This window comes from Trematomus bernacchii, unplaced genomic scaffold (assembly GCF_902827165.1).
Source record: "Trematomus bernacchii unplaced genomic scaffold, fTreBer1.1, whole genome shotgun sequence".
NCBI classification, from domain to species: Eukaryota; Metazoa; Chordata; class Actinopteri; order Perciformes; family Nototheniidae; genus Trematomus; species Trematomus bernacchii.
The window spans coordinates 197,457-218,783 of NW_022987787.1; positions in this window are offsets into that span (position 1 = coordinate 197,457).

Sequence of the window (21,327 nt, forward strand, 5' to 3'; positions counted from 1 at the left end):
ACACTAGCTGGGGAAACCTATTTTGAACTATATTTACCAGGATCAGGAAATGCTTAAAAGTGTTCTATTTCTGATGTTAGTTGGTGATTTTTAAATAATTTTATGTTTCTAGAAAAAGTAATGTTTATTTATTGAAACAAAATTATCCGTCCTTTGCAGCAGCTTAAAAACCTTGTGAGATGTACAAAAATCACTGAGAAACAACTCAAAATAAGATGTTTTCAAGAGTCTTGGACTTAACAAGATACTTCATTACATTACATTGCATTTAGCTGACGCTTTTATCCAAAGCAACTTACAATAAGTGCATTCGACCAAGAAGATACAAACTTGAAGAAAACAGAATCATATAAGTACATCAGGTTTCATAGAGCTAAAACATTTCAAGGGCTACTCAACTGGCTTTAGATAAGCCAGTCCTTTGTTAGTATATAAGTGCTTTGTTAGTAATTCTATCGCTCGAAGTGGAGTCGAAAGAGATGAGTTTTTAGTCTGCGCCGGAAGATGTGCACGCTATCTGCTGTCCTGATGTCAATGGGGAGCTCATTCATATGCAGTGTCTCAAAACCAGAGCCATCTCACTGCATTGCTACTTCTTATGTTATTATGTCTTATATCCAGTGTAAAGACATATTCTGACTAGATGCCAGAGAAATATACTTGGCAAGATTTCGAGTTACAGTGAGTCCAAGTGTGTAACGTATAGCTCTGAATCTACATTCCACCAGAGGAGAGTTATTACCCCCCCCTCCCCTTCCTCTGTCAGAGCCTAGACAGCAATACCAACACTAATGATCCACGCAAGTGAAAGTGAGTATGAACTGAGAAGAGCAATATGGCTGCTTATATGAAACATGGACAATCTAACATTTCCATGACAACCAGGGAAACACCATCTGCCGGTGGAAACCATGTGACATGATGAAAGGCTCCAGAGCAACTCTTAGACCTTGAGGGGAAATTGCTTTGCCAATATAGCTGATTATGATTTTCCAGGAAATGGGGTTTGGAGATTGAAATTGCTAATTTGCAGGCTTTATGCACCGTTTTTAAGTGAGTCTGTTCGTAAAAGCTGTGAATACGCTTGACTAGAGACCGATTATATATTTCAATCAGAGAAGGCACCTCAGAAGTGTTGAGCAGTTCCAGTGAATTTGAACCTTGCATATTTTTTCTGCTTGATGGCTACACCTTTAATACTGACAGAAAATAAATGATTTATGTTTTGAATGATATCATTGGTCAGGTTTAACAGTTGATCCAGTCCAGACTCCCCTAAAGTCAAGTTGAGTAATTTAATTTGCATTAAATCTGCATTTGAAGTAGCTCTTCTAGCAGCGTTGGTGAATGGCAAAGGGATTTTCATCCATGGGCGTCATGAGGTTGACATTTGAAGTAATAGCAAAAAATCCCAAAAGCATTTGAATTGGTTGATGGGGTGTTTGTTTTGATGGCGATCCTCCAATTTTTCATTCCACACCATTATCAAATCAAAATGTTATTTTGTTCAAAGTTAATGACCAAATACCTGCAAAAATACAGTAATTCCATCGCTCTCAGCTGCATGACATTAGCAAATATGAGCGTTGTTACTGCGAGCATGTTAGCATGTCGATGTTAGCATGTCAAGTAAAGTCTCACAGAGCATGACTATACACTTGTTTTTCTTGTTTTTTCTGTATCCAAAAACAAAGAAAACAATGTCACATGTCGACATTGTGGATGCCACCTCTAACATTAATAAATCAGAATTCCCTTAGAGAGAAGGAAAGCTTGGAATGCCAGTAACATTCCCAGCCCCTTAAAACATCTCAAAAGTAGTACTCCTGGAAACAGTTTCATGTTAAACAGAATCATAATCAGGCTTCAGATATGACTTGTGTTTGATGTGGGTGGCAGCTAAAGTTAGAAATGTGTTTGAGCCTAAGTTGAAATCATGTGGGCTGTTCTCACACTGTGGAGACACGGAGAGGCTGAGAGCTTTCGTTGTTCCCTGGAGACGGCGGAGAAAAACAACGGGTTATTTTTACCTGTGGTTAGTTTGATTGATGATCAAAATACCTTGAAAAAGTTAGAAGGACCTAAACATGTGGTTGAGCCTCAGTAGGTGACAAAGAGGCTGCAGATATAGTCTGGTGCTATTTGGAAGTTGCTTCACATCGTGTTGTTACCAGCGAAGTAACGTAGTGAAGTACATTTACCCGTACTTAAGTACTATTTTACGGTACTTGATACTTCTAAACCACTACATTTTGTTAGCGAATATTGTACTTTGTTACTCCACTACGTTTATTGGACAACATTATTTACTAGTTACTTTACATATTTAGATCATTAGCTAATACAAAACAAAAAATCTACTAGATAATTATAGGTTCAATATCCAGCAGCCGTTTAGAAAGTACTTGAAATTTGCTTCCATTTTACCAGCTGTGATAAATACATTTATGCATCAATAGTCATACAAATATATTCATCTGAAATGGGCTTTTACACATGAGAAGTACTTTTGGAACTTCTACTTTTGGTACTTTAAGTATATTTTGATTACTTTTACTTCAGTAACATTTTGAATGCAGGACTTATACTTGTATTCCTAACTGTGGAAGTTCTATTTTTACTTTATCAGATTTTTTATTTTATACCTGAACTGAAGGACTCAACTAGCCGCGTTCACACCGGAGTACTTTTCGCGTTTAGTTCCGTTAGTACCCCTTATGTCGCGTTCACACCAAAAAGAGCATTTAATCTCGGGAACTTTTACCCCCATTTTTAGTGCCTGCTGAGAGATGGTACTTTCCTGGGGGAAAAAAGTGCCCCAGTTCTGATTGGCTGGGCGAATTGCAAACCACGCCCCGTAAAACTCTGAAATGTTTTGTAGAGCCTCCATTTTATTATCCTCGCATTAGCATTATTAGCATTAGCATTCGCCCAGCGCACAAACGCAGAGAGACTAACTCATGGCAACACAAAATTAAACATGGGAGCGGTGGAGATGAGGAGGTGTCGGTGTTCTGGCAATTTACTCGGAAGGCTTCAGTAGAAGCTGCTGGGAGTCCCAGCAGCTTCTACTGAAGCCAGTGAAGTTGTTTGCGGCCTGCCAGTAAACCCAAAGCAGAAGAAGACGAAGTGACGTCAGCGGCTCATTTGCGTAACCTTCCCTCAGGGAACTTATTCCGGTGTGAACGCGATCTGTATCCCCAAGTGCCCTGGGGTAATAAGTGCCGGGGCACTAAGTGCCGGCACTAAGTACGGCAAAGTACTTGGTGTGAACGCGGCTAATCTGGAACCATGGAGAGGAAAAGTATGTCCAGCTTGAAATAAATCTGCTGACTCTCAGAGACAGTCTATTGTTTGTTCAAGTGGAGTCGTTTGTAATCTTTGGAATTCTGATTATCTCTGCAGGGAAAAATACAATTCAACATTGTCCATTGTAACTATCTATAATCTATAATAAAGAAAATAGAGTGAACACCACACAAAGACCTGTCTTTGTTATGAGACCAAATGAGCCTTTGTTACTGCAACATAGCTTACTGTAACATGGCCTGTAAGTAAACAGTATACAGTAATTATATAAAGTGTATCTTAGAAACTAATCCTATCAGGCGGTCACATTATCAGAACAGGTATTGTGGCAAAATATTCATTATTTCCCTTTTTTTTTGTGCTAATGAATTACATTTAAAATACAAGTGTAGGGAGATGGACAGAGTCTGAAACCATTATTGTATACAATGGTATATGTATTATTGGCTTGACTAGTTACACCTTTATTATCATGTGTGTTTTATTAGCATGATATTAATATTTCAATTTGAAAATGTCTTGCCTCTTGTCAATTCCAGTTCACGAATAGTCAAATATTAAAAGAAAACTGCAAAAGAAACAGTAAAATGTACAACAGTAGATCACTAAATAGCCTAAGTATAAGTATATACTTTAAGCTGCTGTTCATCGATGCAGAAGAAGGAGTTCACTAAACGTGACTAAACAGCAGGTCCCTCCCTCAGTGAAGCTGCTCGTCTCTGCAGTCTGCTGACATCCCAGTGTGAGCTTCACTTCAGCAGGGCACTCTCTTTTACTCTGTAGACTCTGAACCACAAAAGGATCATTACTGGCGTTTTAATACAACATGGGGGGTTTGAGATCTCAGTGTCCCTCCTGTAGTGCTCGGGTCAAATCTGACCAATTTACTTCTTTCATCAATCATAAATATCGTGTTTTACATTTGAGTGCTTCAAGGCCTTATGATATCCTCCACAGTAGGCATTTGAACCTATAAGGTTGCTTTTCACCACTTTCATTGAATTGTTGAGTTGTGTAGTCACCTGTTTCCGGTAATGGTGTTCCCAGTCAAAAATGACCTCCATAGGAAATGAATGGGTAAACCTAGTTTATGTACATCCATCAGAGAGTTTACAACAACAATAAACAACCGTGTTCATTTTGGAAGACATTTTCAGTGTCTATTCTTTGCATATTCACTGCAGTTATACATGTCAACCTGTGTGAGACATTGTTTACAGATTAAAAGGGTGTTAAATGCAATTTGGGGATGATTAATGGTTTTTCTGTTAATGTAAGAGCAGTTAAAACAGACCAGTAAAGTTCGCCCCCGGGAACACCAAAGTAAGGGGGGAGAAACGAACACGACAGCGTTAACACTTTCTGGATGAAACTGGATATTTCTGCTACATTTGTTCTAACAGTTACAGGACAAAAATAATAATCCTGGCACACTCATCTGCTTGTCAGGGAGGTGGTGATCATCTCTGTCGGTGTTGAAGGAGCTGACAGGCTGAAGAACAATGTTTCTGCTCCCTCTGAGGCTCAGAAGTAGGTCATCCTCAGAGTCTGGTTCTACAGCTCATCTTCCAGCCTCCATGACTTGCTGATAAGTGTGTGAGTGCAGAGATTTGCTGGGACATTTCCCCCGCATCGCTTCACCCGTCAAGTGTGATTTTGTGAGTCAAGCCAAGTCAAATCATCGGTCAATATATGATTCTCCACATGCAGGTAAATCACTGACTCATTATTTTATCCCTGAGTACTCTGCATACTGGTACTCATGGATAGAGACACACACATGGGATTAGCAGACCAGTAGGCATATGGCTTTTTACTTTGTAGCAGCCAAAATCATAAACAGAAAATTTGAATATGCTTAATTGCCATTTGCGATGATCCAATATCATGCAACAAAAGTACAAAAAAAACAGGTTTTCATATTCCTTTCCTATGGCTTTCTTTAGTCACCCTGGTAAAACATCACATGTTAGAAATGTACACTGCCCTTCTAAAAAAGAAAGTCACCACCTGGATTTAACTAAGCCAATCTGTAAGAGCCTTCCATTGGATAATTACCGCAGTGATTAATATGTTTCAGCTGGAACAGGATATTTAACCCCAGCTGATGTGGTGCGTCGCTTCCCATTTCTTAAACAACCATGTTGGAAGACATATCCTGTGGTCGTGGAAAGGATGTTCATCAGATTCAGAAGGGTCAAATGATTGGCCTGCATCAAGCAAAGAAAACAACTAAGAAGATTACTGAAACTACTAAAATCAGGTTAAGAACTGTCCGACGCATTATTAAAACCAAATCAATGAATCCAGATTTACTCTGTTCCAGAGTGATGGGCGCATCAGGGTAAGAAGAGAGGCGGATGAAGTGATGTACCCATCATGCCTAGTGCCTACCGTACAGGCCTGTGGGGGCAGTGTTATGATCTGGGGCAGCTGCAGTTGTTCAGGTCTAGGTTCACCTACGTTCCCAAAGAATGATGTCAGCTGACTTCCTGAATGACCAGGTCTAACATCAATGGAGTGTTTATTCCCTGATGGCACGGACATATTCCAAGATGACAATGCCAGAATTAATCGGGCTAACATAGTGAATGAGTGGTTCAGAGAGCATCCCTTCCACACATGGATTGGTCCCCACAGAGTCCAAACCTTAGCCCCATCGAGAATCTTTGGGATGTGCTGGAAAAGACTTTGCCCAGCGTTGGACTCTCCCATCATCAATACAAGATCTTGGCAGAAAATGAATGCAACTCAGGACCTATTAATTCTATTTGTATTTTCACAAATAGAATTAAGGTTTCACAAATCTCAAACTGTGTTATAAAGAATGTTTAGCCTCTGTGGGATAATCCAGTCCAGATTTGATGAGTCTAGGTCTAGTGGTTTTCGATCAGGACCTGGTCTAATGTGGTCAGGATGCAAAAAAAGCACTGAAATCTTCCTTTTTTGTATTTTCACAAATAGAATTAAGGTTTCACAAATCTCAAACTGTGTTATAAAGAATCTTTAGACTCTCTGGGATAATCCAGTCCAAATAAATCGGCTATGCAGCGATTTAAGAGGTTCAAACACGGAGGATTGTTCGTTCAGCGCTGTAAATTAAATTTCCCTTAACTTTCCCCTTAACTGCCGAATAGGAAGCTCTGAATCGGAAGCCAACTTCAGCGTCATGTTTAAACTGCCGTTGCAGGAAAGACGGTCGGCAAAAATCACAGACTGTGTGAACGTGAAAATTAATAGAATATCCCCTCCCATCTTCAGAGCAATCTGACTATTACCCTTATAGATGTCATTCTAACAAATGCAGCTCATAAGTATGTGTCTGTTGGTGTTTTTCCTAATGATATCAGTGACCATTGCACTATCGCTTGCGTTAGGAGCACTAAGTTGCCCAAAGCCAAGGGCCTTATTGTGCTCAGGCGCTGCTTCAAACACTTCTCTGAGCAGGCTTTCCTACACGATCTGGCGGAGGTTAAATGGCACTTCACAGCGTTAATTCCATCTGTTGATGTTGCCGTCCAATTTTTTATTGATCACTTTTTATCGATTATTAATAGACATGCCCCCCTTAGAAAATTCAGAGTTAAGAATAGGAACACTCCATGGTTTACTAGAGAACTATCTGATCTCATTCATGATCGAAATAAGCAATGGTCCTTAGCTAGAAAGTCTAACACTAGTGATGACTGGCTTCTTTTTCGTGTCCTCAGAAATAAATGTTCTGCCCTTATTAAAAAAGCTAAAGCTGATTACTATCTGAGCTTAACCACTGATTGTTTTAATGACCATTCCAAATTCTGGAAAACAATTAAATCACTTCAGAACAAGAAGGTTTCTAGTTTCCCACAAAAACTGAAGGTCAGTGATTCTTTTATTTCAGATTCAGATGGTATGTCTAATGCCTTTAATGCTCACTTCAAAAAGGCTGGTCACATTTTTGATGAGCAAAGTCATGACTCTCTAAATGGTCGTACTCACAGCCATAGTCAAGAGATGAACTCCCCTGTTTTTGATTTAGCTTATTTCTCGGTCTCTGAAGTCTTACAGGGTTTGCACTCGATTGATCCTAAAAAGTCTGCCGGGCCTGACGGCCTTGACCCGTTCTTTTTAAAAATTGCAGCTCAGATGATAGCACAACCAGTAACTGATATTTTTAATCTCTCCCTGTCCACTCACACACTGCCAGCTGTGTGGAAGCAAGCTCTGGTATCGCCCCTCTTGAAAGCTGGTGATCCCACGGAGTTGAATAACTATCGTCCTATCTCAAATCTTTCTGTGTTATCAAAGATTCTTGAGTCCCTTGTTTCTACTCAGCTAAAACTTTTTTTAAATTCACACAACACCTTAACCCTATGCAATCTGGATTCAGATCAAAGCACAGTACTGTGACTGCCAGTCTGAAAGTCTTAGACGATATTAAGGCTGCTTTGGATAAGAAATCAGTTTGTGTTGCATTGTTTATTGACCTAGCCAAAGCATTTGATCACCACATTATGTCTAATGTTATGTTGGTGTCTCGTTTCGGTCACAATGCCATTTGCTGGTTTCAGAGTTATCTAACCGACCGCACCCAATGCGTCAGGTTGGGTAGTACTGTCTCTGACCCCGTCACCTTGGAGAAGGGAGTTCCACAGGGCTCTATCTTGGGGCCCTTGCTCTTTTCATTATATGTAAACACTATTTGTAATCAGATGCAATTTTCTACCTATCATATGTATGCTGATGACACTATTGTATACTCGTGTGCTCCTTCTCTGGATATGGCCGTTTCCAATTTAAAATCAGATTTTATCACGCTGCAGCATGCGCTTCTTGATTCTAAACTGCTATTGAACAGTAAGAAAACCAAAGCAATGCTTTTTGCTCCCAAGTCAGCGTCCTCCTCTTGCCTCTCCATTGACACCCTTGATGGCGTTTCTGTTGAATTTGTTGATACCTACAAATATCTGGGCTTTTGGTTGGACAGTAATCTGAACTTTAAACACCATATTGAAGTTTTAACAAAGAAATTGAAATTCACTCTTGGCTTCCTTTTCAGATTTAAATGTTGTTTTTCAATTTCATCCTGTAAAAGGTTGGTCTCTGGCTTATTCCTGTCCCAGCTGGACTACGGTGATACCATTTATAGATTTGCCTGTCCCACTGTTTTGGCCAAACTTGACCCACTTTACCATGCTGCACTGCGTTATATATCAAATGCACCCTATAGGACTCATCATTGCACATTGTATAGCCTAACTGGATGGTCCTCACTTACTATGCGTAGGATGCAGCACTGGTTTTTATTAATGTATAAAGCCATTTTAGGTAAGCTTCCACTCTACATATGTGTCAGATTTGCTCCAGTTTGTGACTCTTACAAACTCAGATCCAGTGCCTGGATACGGTTCCAGGTTCCTACTGTACGGACTGAGGCTGGAAAAAGGAGTCTTTCTTATTATGGTCCTTGGTCTTGGAATGACCTTCAATCACGCCTCAAACTGAGGGCACTTGTCTCTATAGCATGTTTTAAATTGAAGTTGTCTGAAGTCCTCACCACCAGCTGCTCTTGCAGTAACAAGTAGTGTACTTTTTTTATTGTCCTAATGTGCACAATGTAGTGACTGCTTTTTCGTCTTTTGTTTTCTTTATGTTCTCTGTATTTTATATGTTTGTGTTATGTGTTATGTGTAACGTTGCTGCCTTCTTGGCCAGGTCAGCATTGAAAATGAGATTTTATCTCAATGTTTTTTATCTGGTTAAATAAAGGTTAAATAAAAAATAAAAATAACATTAGCGTTAAGAAAGCTTACTTAAATATCTGCCACAACACAAGTAACCAGATCATAGTAACATTACGTACAGTCCGCGGCACTGTGAGTGCAGACGTCGATGTGTCCCATTATCATTCATATCACATCATAATGTATCATATATTTCCTTATCTGAGTCAGCTTCTTGAGCCGTATCTGGCCGTGCAACACTCACAGTGTCACATACTGTATGCAGAAGTATTATTTTAAGCAACACATTAAGTTGACGAAACACTCGAGTCAAATGTAATTAAAGTCAGATCGTTTCTTGGACGGGGCAGTGATATCATAAACCTGTTAATGTACGCATTCAAACGCTTTTTCTTTTACCAGCTGTATTCGCCTTGCAGGTGCAGCTATGTGGCTTTTATCCTGGATAAAGTGTTTAAGTCATGGATGTTTAAAGTTTAACTTCTTCATATTTGACTAATATTAAAGTTCACTTTTCATTAAAGAAGTATGACGCTGCGCTGTCAGTACGCTTGTCCATGTTTGTGATTGGTTGAATGCTCCAAATACCACCCCTTTCATGTGAACGTGCACCTAACTAGATAGGACACGGCTGGCTTGAGCGACCCACTTGATAACCAGCGTCGTAGGACCGCTTAGCGAGAGCGCGTATGTTGTGGATTAGGCCAACCGGCTAACTCAAACATATCCAGGTTAGGTTGAACCGGCTTCGTAGTACAGGCCTCTGGTGGTGATGTTGACAGTCTTGGACAATGTGTGGACAGATATCAAACTAATGAAGCACAGATTGAACTATCTTTTTTCACTTGTCGAGTAAAAGACAACTGCTAGTTTTGCTTAAATAAATGATACATTTGGTATTAAGTGTACCTTTGTGTGCTAACACTATGACTTCAAGGTAAATGTATTTTTATAAACATAAAAACTCCATAATCTCCACAATAATATACACCTTACTCTGCTATCATGCTACAAAATGCCACACATCGCAAAGGAGCAGATTCTGAAAAGCTCACGTCAATGTACAAAGTACATTTTGAATCATATTGTGGCCTTGATCGCATGATCATATTTGAATAATTCTTTTATCTCCATTTGAGGTTTTGTTGTAATTATCAAATACTGTCAAACTGTTAGTCGTCAATACAAAAATGCAATTATACACTCTTTGCTTCAAGATGCTTTTAGAAGAATTTAAAATCAACTTTATTTCTGTCAAACTTTAAGCCTGTCTTTGGGTTCCTCACTTCACTTGCTACAGACTTTCCCACATCTCATTGACATTCAGAAGGTGGAGTGTAGCAGGAGAACCATGGCCAGATGAACCTGCTAGGAGCCCCTGGCATCATTGAGCTGCAGGCGCCCCCCCTCAACATCCATCCGACTCCACTCACTCTCCATGAAGGATGGGAAATAAAGTCAAAATTAGCACAAACTATCTGACATGGTGTGCCCCCACAACGGCCTTTGCCCTGGAGCGGTTGTACACTGTGCCTTGTTGGTTATCCAGCCTTGAGGTGAAAACCAATAATAAACATGTCACAACGTAAAATTAGTAGTCTTGAGTCATTATGTGGCTAATAAGCCTTGGTTGCTAGAAACAGGTTGTTCTGTATAAAGTTCTAAAATACACCTGAGACATCCCTAAAGCTCATTAATGAATGCATTGAATCTCATTTATTTAATGTGTAGACAACCAGAAAGGACTATTCGTGATCAACAGGGTATCATCTGCCCTGCAGGGTCTGCAAAGTCAGAGGCAGCGTGATAAAGTCAATGAGCACAGCTTAAGAGTAAACAAAGGCAAAACTTGAAAGCTCACCAACCTTAAAGCTCCCATGTCATGCTTTTCCGGTTATTACCCGTCCCCTTGTGTGTTATGAAGGTTTTTCTGCATGTAAACGGTCTGCAGAGTCAAAACCCTCAAAGTACACCCTGTAGCGAGTAAAACTCTAACACAGAAAATACCTGTCTATGCTGCCCCAAAACGCCTCGTTGGAGATTTCTCTTTTTCCATTTGTTTCTTCCGGGAACCAAAATGGACCAATCCGCGGAGCTCCTCACACACCAGGATCCCTTGGCATCACTAACGCAGTGGGGGGACCTTTAGCGTACATTTTCAACTAACAGGGAGTCCCATTGACTTGCATAGAGCTCCCTGGTTGGCAGTGTTGGGCAAGTTACTTCCAAAATGTAATATATTACATATGACTTATTACTGTCTTTTTAAAGTAATAAGTTACATTACAATATTACTGTCTCTGAAATGTAATGAGTTAAGCTACTTTTATATTACTTTTGAGTTACTTTACCAAAATAACCTCAAAAGAATGGCTAGGTATTTGAAATGCTAAAATGTAGTTTAGTGCAGCTCATTATACATCCAGTGAAGGGCAATGTGGTATAGCATAACAACTGTGTAGGCCATTAAGGCTACTAGCAACTTTTATTACACGGCTTAGTTGAACACTGGATTCTGATTGTAAATTCTTAACATGTGACACGTTGTTAATACAGCAGTACAGACCGCTGTCAAGGACTGTAATGAAGGTTGCTAAGGAGGATCAAGAAAGAGAAAGGAAAAGAGGTTAAAAGAGCTGGACGTCAGATAAATCACCAGAAGAAGGCAGAGAGGAAGTAAACAATAACAGGACACGGAATGGGCTCTGTAGTTTGTTTAGTATATGGCCATGTACAGGCCCGGTTCCAAAACAAAATGACTTGGGGTGCATCTGAGATTACAGGGGGCGCAGCAGTAGTAGGTTTACGTGAGCAATAGTGGCCGGCAACAGCAATGAAAAATAGCATTGATGTTATGGTCCCCAATGAACAGATTATGGCATTTGTTATGTTTTGAAACCAAGCAAGTGAGAACATTTCAAGTGTGTTAAAAGTGCAATCCTGAAATATTTAATATAGTCCATGGCAAGGAAAAGCACAAAAGCTTCAAAACTGTACTGATAAAACAAATGAGAACATATTGTAAATCAAGGCAAATATTATTTGAACCAGCTCATGGTTTGAAATGTCAAACATTGAAAGGCAAAAGTATTATTAAAACCATGTACTACATCATCACCTTGGTCCCATCATATACTCTGGGAAGAGAATATTTACTGTGCTTGAAAACTGGTATCACATCATCATGTGAGGTTGACTTTGTGACCTGGAGAACATTTCAGCTGCAACATTAGCTTGTTGATAAGCTTGGGATATGAGATCCTTTTGTAGCCATTCGTGCTGAAGGCATCTGTGCTATTGTATGCATTATTTGATCCAACATTTCTACAGGCATAGCAGAATATGGCACTATTTTCACATGAATATTCTAGCCATTGTCTATTTTTATACCACGAGCTGCAAAATGACCGCCTTACCCCACTGTACAGGCGGGTACTTGTTTAGATATACCTGGGAAGGCTCTGTTTTGCCGTGGTATCCTGGCACCTGCGGGCCGCAGAGGGGCGGCGTAGTTTCGGGCGACGAAGACTGCTGCTCCGGGGGCGAGGGCGGCGAGTCAGGCGGGAGTGCTAGTGTCCACAACGGAGGGTAACGTGATGTCCCCATCTGACCTGTTGCTATTGTCTGCAGTAGATGCAGTGTTGCTGGCGTTTAGTGATGGTTGCTTTAACCATTTTCGTATTTCCACAGATGTGTGTCACTGCTGTGGAAGCACTTTGGAAATGATGCACGCACAGCGGAGCAGGTCACGCGCACCTGACACAATTTGTTGTTTGTATTTTTCGCTCCGTTCTCTTTTTTGAATAGAGGGTGCATAACATTCAAGTGGGGGTGCAATGCATGCCTATGCACCCCCGAAGATCCCGACGCGAAGCCTGAAGGGTAAACACCAGGTTTACTAATCTACCCGCACAATTTTTCCCTGGTGTCGGAATGTCTCGCTATGTTAGTACATTCTTAAAAAACAAAACACCATTTAATTTTGGGTTAAAATGTGTTGTAACTGCGTTACTGAGCATTGTAACGGGTAGTATATTACCCACATTTCATTAGTAATGCGCCACACTTATTGTTTTTACTTTGGCTGTGAGTGTTTGTGTGTGCTCAGGATGAGTTTCGCGCTGTCTCGCTGTATCGCCGACCCGGAAACCACACCAGTAAGCCAGCTCACTGAGCAGCGAGCCTCGCAACGTCCCGACCAATCAGAGCACACTGGGCTCACAGGGAGGGGGGGGCAGGAGCTCCAACAAGCCCTTTAGGACAGAGAGTGAATACACATACTATACAGAGATGCTGTATGAGAAACCAATGTGAGTTTGGAAAATTGCACAATATAAATCTATTTTAGTATACCTCAACAATGGGGTTATGACCAGTAGAAATGGCCATGACATGGGACCTTTAATGGTGAGGTTTTCTTCAATGACTAATTATACAAATAAGGTAAGACCCTGTTCTTTTGTGATTAAATGCCTCTACAGTTTAAGAGTAATTAAAGACCTATAGCAAGCCAGCTAATAGTTCCTGTTCTCGCGGAGTTACTCGCAACTGTACCGTGTTGCTAACGGAGCTAACAGCCAACCAGCTTTTGTTAGCTGAAGTTTTTAGTTGCCGTTACTTAAGCAACAGGTAAAGCTTTGAGCGAGGAATTGAAAACCAGAAAAAGTATTGGCTACGAAACACAATCCAGTTTCACCAAAATAAATGTAGTGCCCCAAAGTCTTTAGCACTCCTCAAGTGTGATTGTATGACTGTTCATTGCTATGAGAGTTGCTCAGAGTTGCATGAAGCCAAAAATGGAGCAACTGTAAATTCAAGAAGTACCCAGATCATCCAGGGCCATGGACCCATAGAGCATGCCCACTTCAGTTTTTCTTAATCTGCTGGGTCTGAACTCAGTCAGGCTAATGGAGGGAAAAAAAAATTCTTATTTAGGTTTTTAGCTAATTTTACAACTTTTAAACCCTAATGATTAAAATAAGGGATATGAACGTGTACAGATGTCTGTGTTTCCCTGTTTTATTTTGAAGAGTTCACCCCCTGTGTTATGTCTGTTTTGACTTCCTGTCTCAGTTTTCCCTCCTGTTTTGATTACCTGATATTTTTCACCATGGTGCCTTTGCCTTCCCTCCCCAGCTGTGTCTTGTCCTTGTGATAGTCTTGCATGTTTTGAAGTTCAGATTTTCTGTTGGTGTTTGTTGGATCTTAGATTTGTACACATGGGAAACTTCCGGTCTGTTTGCTGTATATCTTTTGAACCTTGAATTATGGAAATGTTCTGTTAAAACCGATGTCCATCCTTCCCTTCGGACCAACCTACTCTACCCGCTAAAACAGAAATGTAATACACCGTTTGGCCACTATGAAAACTTGCTTCAACGGCCGGCGTTCTATATGGGGGCTTGGTTGGGATTAACGTTCTCATTGTTCTCACTGTTACATATCAGTGAAGCATCAACATTGTTAAGCTTTATGGAAAATACGTTACATAATGTTTTCATTCAAGAGCCACAGTCAGGCTATCTGTGTCCTCTTGCTTCTGGTCTTTATGCTAAGCTAGGCCAACCACCAATCTATTGTGACAGTTATGAGGTTGTTTGCCTACGCTGTCAATCATATCTAGTGAAACCACATCCAGCACTAAGATAAACTAACCTTTAAATAAATACATGTTCTGGACTTTAACATTTGTTGCTCATTTAGTCACAAAATTGTAATGTTATGAAGAAATACTTAAAAGCATGGTGATTCAAATGGAATGTCTTAAGTGAACTGACCCTTCAACAAATGTTAGCAACTGACTCATTTGGTTGTGGGTGTTCAACCATTCATCTGTCTCACGCCCCACATGCTCTTAATGTCACGGTCACATGAACTCACTTTAAGATCAGTCATTTGTTGGCTTTTTTAGCAACAGCCTCTTACTCTTGCTCTGAGGTCCTGTCCAGTGTAATGATCATTTAGCACTGACCCAGGACCTGAACCTGAGCTGACCCAGAAAAAGTGAGCAGCAAGACGTGGATAGGGTCAAGTTACTCTGAACTCGAACTAATTTAGAATAAGTGTCACGAAGAGTCCAACACATTTACTGTGCGCCGTTTATAAGGTTTTTGCCACACGAAAGCAAGCATGAGATAAAATAATGGTGTGTGTCAGTCCGTGTAGAGCTCTCTGAGGGGGTGAAGCTACAATCAATCCTTGGTCAAATGACAACAGAGACGGGGAAAGGAGAGATTGAAACCAGATGTTTACCTCCAGAACTACCCACTACCCCCTTCCCTCAGACGGCTTTGTTCCCAACCGGAGAAGACAGGAGATACAGCAGAGAGAGAGAGAGAGAGAGAGGGGGGGGGGGGGGGGGGATCAACTCTGTCTAGTGCAGCTTTCTCTTTCTGGCCTCATTTGCAAATCAAATGGAAATGACAGCAGCAAGTGAAACCTCCTGTGCTGCTAAAATGTTTTTACAGTCTCCTGAAACGGAATTCCTTTCCCGATAAAACCAGCAATAAAAAGCAATGGAAATGGATTGGTTGAATGGTTGGCCCAACTTTAAAATATTGCAAACTCAAGAGTGGATTTGTACTTTTCTGGAATACCAGACCTTCAAACACAATTACTTTTATTTGTTCAAAGATTCATTCTAACCTATGCGACCCCTTGTGTTGTTTGTTTAATTACTTTGTAAGATGCTTAGTTGGAACTAAAGGTTTGATAGCATTGCTTTGAATCTTTACCTAAAATAACAAATGATAAGGGGCAATGTTATTACACTACAAGAACTCGAAATCTTGCCAAGTATATTTGTCTAATTTATATTCAGAATATGTCTTTACACTGGATATAAGACATAATAACTTAAGAAGTAACAATGCAGTGATATAGGGTCTTGTTTTAGACAATGCATCTGATTAAGTCAAAGACTCTTGAAAACATCTGAGTTGTATATCATATGAAACATGTTTTCTTTTTAAATTTTTATTGGAAAATCCCCAACTAACATCAGAAAACAGAGGACTTTTGAGCATTTCTGGCTTCTGATTCTTGTAAATATAGTTCAATAAGTTTTCCCAGGTAATGACAAGATGTGATGTATCTAAATATCCCATCTTATTTCAAGAAATCTTACCAAGCAAATGTTCACTTGTTCTGTTCGCAGATTTTTGTCCTTATCACATGAAGAAACACGTTGTTTTCATAATTGTTTTGTTTGCTTTCGGAGCATTATTTTTTCCAGTGTAAGCTCTCTGCAAACTATAAATCTTTATTATTACATAAAAAATGTTTGTGTGAATCAGATACGCATTTAAGTTTGTAATCATCTCTTAAATAGATATTTACTGTACAAAAAAAGGCTTTTTTGGGGGTAATTAATTTAAATTATAGTTATGTGATGTGATAATGTGTTTTTTATATAGACATACACCAATATACATAACAATGGCCAATATAAAGTACCTGCCAGCAAAATCTGATACTTAAAATACAATGATGATGGAAACAGATTATATGAGTTCTTGTCAAATAATACTCTCAATTTACCCCTAACACCATTATCTACAAGGTGCTCCATTGCAGAAAATTACCCAAAAAATCCACCGCATTTTAACTCTGTTTAAAGACACTGAAGTCCTGCCTGTGCCATACATTGTCAAAAACAATTCAACTTAATAAACTGTGCAGTACACATAAACTGTACAGAACACATACATTTGAAATATTAATTTGCATACTAAGTTACCATTTCAAAGTGCTGTGATGGTGATATTAAAAGAGAATTGTCAGTATTTCATATGTTTACTCAGATTTGGAGTTAACCTAAAGGGCTTTCTAATGGTGTGGCTGTAAAAGCCTAAACATTTACCTTATCCATTAATTATCTACAATTAAAAATACTTAATTATGTCATTTTTAATAGGTAACCTAATGGAAATGTAAGAGCTTTTGTTAATAAGAACAGTAAAATGTCTCCCCTGTATGTTGTGACAGTGACAACAATAATGGGTGACAGTCGGGAACAGTCACTGCGTTTGTCATCTGTTCCCTGAGTCATTGCATCTTAAATGCTGGTGAATAGGTTTTAGCTGTTATTTTCTTGACATATGTTTTTCCCCTTCTGTTTATTTCTTTGTACAAATTGAACATATTTGTCTCTGCCTCTTCAATTGATTGAATAACATTGATGTGTATTTTCCTGGAGCCTGCCTCAGGGAACTCATGCTTTTGTCGTTTGTTCTTTTGGTAGACAGTCAAGTACTGCAGAGTTGTGATCAGGGCATAAAGAAAAGCTTGTACAGAACATATTGAGTCAATAGGTTGCCATTCATCCTGCCTCAAAGTGTGGATAGAGATAACAAAAGGCTATACAAAGGGGTTATTTGTCTTGGAAATTGGTCTTGTTTAAATAAGCTCATCTTGGAATTACATTGTTAAGAGCTTTTATCTTTATCAGACTCTGGCCTGCTTACCACCCCCCGCACCAAACTGCGAACCTTCGGGGACAGAGCCTTCAGTGTGGCAGCCCCCACCCTCTGGAACGCTCTCCCTGCGGAGATTCGCAACATCCCCACACTCAACGCCTTCAAAAGGGCCCTCAAGTCCCATCTGTTTGCCAAGGCTTTCGGCCCCTAATCGATCTGTTGTTTTGTCTGTCTGACTTTTGTTTTGTTATGTTTGTTATATCTCTCACAGGCTCCGCCCTCTACTGGACTCTATGGGTACTACCTTATCATGCAAGCATTCACCTACTGAGATTTCTATAGACGTAGCCGGCCCCGGGGCGGGCCTACCTGAATGCGTGCGCATCTCACTTCCCTATAAAAGGAGGCCTCGCCTCCTGACCACCATCCTTTACTCTTCAGCGAGCGGAGGTGGTAACCTAGCACTGAGTCCGAGACGTACAAGTGGGAGAAAGGAAGTAGAGAAAGAGAGAGATATTGTTGTGAAAATGGAGCCACTCCTGGAGCATCGCAGTTGCCCGTCGTGCCCTGGACTGATTGCGGGAGCAGACCCGCATCGCCAATGTTTCCAGTGCCTGGGACAGGATCACGCTGAGCAGGGAGCAGGCCAGACACCGGCCTGTGTTTCCTGCTGTTCGATCCCGATGCTAAACCGCCGGCATCGTGCGGAGTACTTCTCAAGGAAGTTCGGCCCGCAGGTGCACGGAGAGGAAGAGGATGTGGACCTCGAGGTGGTGGAAATGGACGACCTGGAGGACGTGCCGTTTGAGTTCGTCCTTCCGAGGGACCGAGTGGTCGACTTCGCGGAGGATGACGACATCTCCTTGTCCGACACCCCCGGGTCCGACAGCCAGGAGGGCCCAGCACTCAGGTCTGCGCGACTGGACTTCCCAGCGGTGATGACCCAGGCAGCGGAGCGTGTAGGCTTACCGCTCCCCCCACCGCTGCCACCGAGGCCTGTAAGCCGCCTTAGGCAGGGGTTTTACGGCCCGGTGCTTCCGGCGCAGCCGGCTTTCGTCTCGCCCCCGTTGCCAGACATCTGGCAGTGTGTGGAGGCGACATGGCGGCGTCCATTGAGGACGAAGGCCGCCATAGCATCCATGTCGGGCATTATCAAGGTGCAGGGCCGATCAGACACGGTGTGTTCTGGCGTGCCCCCCCTCGACGAGAGCCTGGTGGCCCATCTGTTGCCGCGATCAGCTGGTTGGGCGGAGGGGAAGAAACCTCTGCCCCCGCTGCCGCGGGACCGGGAAGCCTTAGAATATTTGGATAAAATGTTCAGGCTCGGTTCACAGATGGCGGCTGCGGCTAATAATCTGGGTGTGTTGGGCGTCTCCTTGATTACTCCTCGAGCAGACGCCCCCGCTCTCCCGTCTCAGGACGGGGAGGATTATCCGGACCGCTGCATAGGTCAGATGAATAATCTGATCCATGGAGTGGCCACCGCCGGTACGAAGGTCCCGTGCCGGTAGCACCCTCCGCTTCTTCAACCAGCCCCGTGGGGCCAGCGTACCGGCACTCACGGGAGCGGGCTGCCCGGCCACGGCAGTCTCAGCAGCAGCAAAGAACCGCCGGGTGGGGAGCTCCGCCAAAACGCAGCTGACTGGCGGAGGGAGGAAGCGTCTCAACGGGTCTCTCCACCCAGGACGCTAGGGTGAATCCCACCTCCTCCCTGTTCAATGCCCAGGTCCCTTTTATTAGGAAAACTAATAAAGAAAAAGGTGATCTGTATCCAAGTCTGAGTGTCATTTGTTTTCACAATCCTGCACTCACACACATTGTTGACTGTACATATTCCCCACTCGCTACCCCGGTTATTTCTCCTGTAAAGGAGATAGCTAGTGGGCATGCGCAGATGAGAGAGATAAACCGCAGGAAGTGCTATAGTAGCGCTATGCGGGTACAGGGGCTTGCTAGTCGGCGCATTATGGTTAGGGAACACACTACGCCTAGAATAAAGGCTCCAATTAATACAGTTTACCGTAGTGGTAAGAGCTGCATTATGGCGGAGCTCGCGCTCTCTCAAGAGCCCATGGTGTGTTCAGGGACCTCAGGTGAACACATTACGTCAACAAAAACTCCGGTTAATGCTGGTTACCATGGTAATGAGAACAGCGTTAGGGTGGAGCGCGCGCTCACTCAAGAGCGCGCGACGGTGTGTTCAGGGACCTCAATAAAAAATCGGCCCTTTCTGTGTCGACCCTCCATGGGCAAATCTTCCTTTCACGGGGGATTTTGCGGCGGAACAGGTCACCAGAGAGTATCACAGCTTTATAGCTGCGGCCCCACAGCTAAGGGCTTGTCCATTAACTCAATATTATGGGGAATGGAAACTCAGCTGTGTACTGTCAGAGTGGATGGACAGGACGCTGAAACGGGGTTATTCACTCCAGTTTTGCAGCATCCCACCTCCATTCAGAGGCATGCAAGAGGTAATTCTGTCATCCCAGGAGGAGATGGGTTTCCTCTCAGCAGAGATTCAGGCTCTGGTGCAGAAACAGGCAGTGTCTGTGGTGCATCCTCAGCAAAAGGAAAAGGGTTTTTATTCCATGTACTTCCTGGTTTTCAAGAAGACAGGGGAATTCAGACCTATTCTAGATTTGCGCAGCCTGAATCTTCACATTTGCCGCAGGAAATTTCGCATGTTAACTATCAAACAGTTAATGGGGCTAGTGCAGCCGGGCGATTGGTTCACCACCATCGACCTGAAAGACGCATACTTTCATGTGGAGATTGTGCCAGAGCACAGGAAGTATCTGCGTTTTGCCTTTCAAGGGATAGCCTACGAGTACAACAGACTCCCGTTCGGCTATTCCCTATCCCCACGCACATTCAGCAAATGTGTGGCCACAGCGCTTCAACCGCTGCGCGCCCAGGGCATGAGAGTTTTCTTTTACATAGACGACCTCAGTCATGGCTGGGTCCCGGGAACAGGCAATGTTTTGCACAGCACAATTGATCACACACCTAACCAAATTAGGCTTTGCGATCAATTGGGGAAAGAGCACCCGCATACCTCACCAACAGGCGTTGTATTTGGGAGTGGTGCTCGATGCAGACGCGCTACGTGCCACCCTGTCAGAAAGCAGGCGTACGTCCCTTCTCAGGGCGGTGTACAGGCTGCGACAGGGGGCAACAGTGACAGCTTTAACTGTCATGCAGACTCTGGGTCTCATGGCGGCTGCTCACGTTGTGGTCCCATTGGGGTTACTGCATATGCGCCGCCTGCAGAGGTGGTTTTCCAGTCTGCGTTTGGATCCCAAGAGGCACAAACGGCGGCTGGTGACCATCCCCCCCTCAGTGGAGGGCAACCTCCGGTTCTGGGGGTCTCCCGGGCACCTCCGGAGGGGGTCTCCACTGGGGCGGGTAACCTCCTACATCACAGTGTTCACGGACGCATCCAGAACAGGATGGGGAGGGACCTGCCTGAAGAGGGCTATAGGTGGGCGCTGGTCTCTAACAGAAACACGACACAGCAACCTCCTAGAGCTACGGGCGGTAGTGTTAGTCCTCCATGCCCCTAATTCAAGGGAGACATGTATTGGTCAGGAGCGACAACAGCACCACAGTGGCTTATATCAACAGGCAGGGCGGAGTCCGCTCCGCCGCCTTGTTGGCCACAGCGGAGAGGCTGTGGTTATGGGCATCAGAGGTGGTATTATCTCTGAGAGCCCTCCATATCCCGGGACTGGAGAACAGGGGGGCCGACCTCATGTCGAGGGGCGGCCCCCTGCCAGGCGAATGGACGCTTCACCCGGAGGTGGTGAAGCAGATCTGGGCCCAGTTCGGGAGAGCGGAAGTGGATCTGTTCGCCAGCCGGCGCAACAGCCACTGTGCCC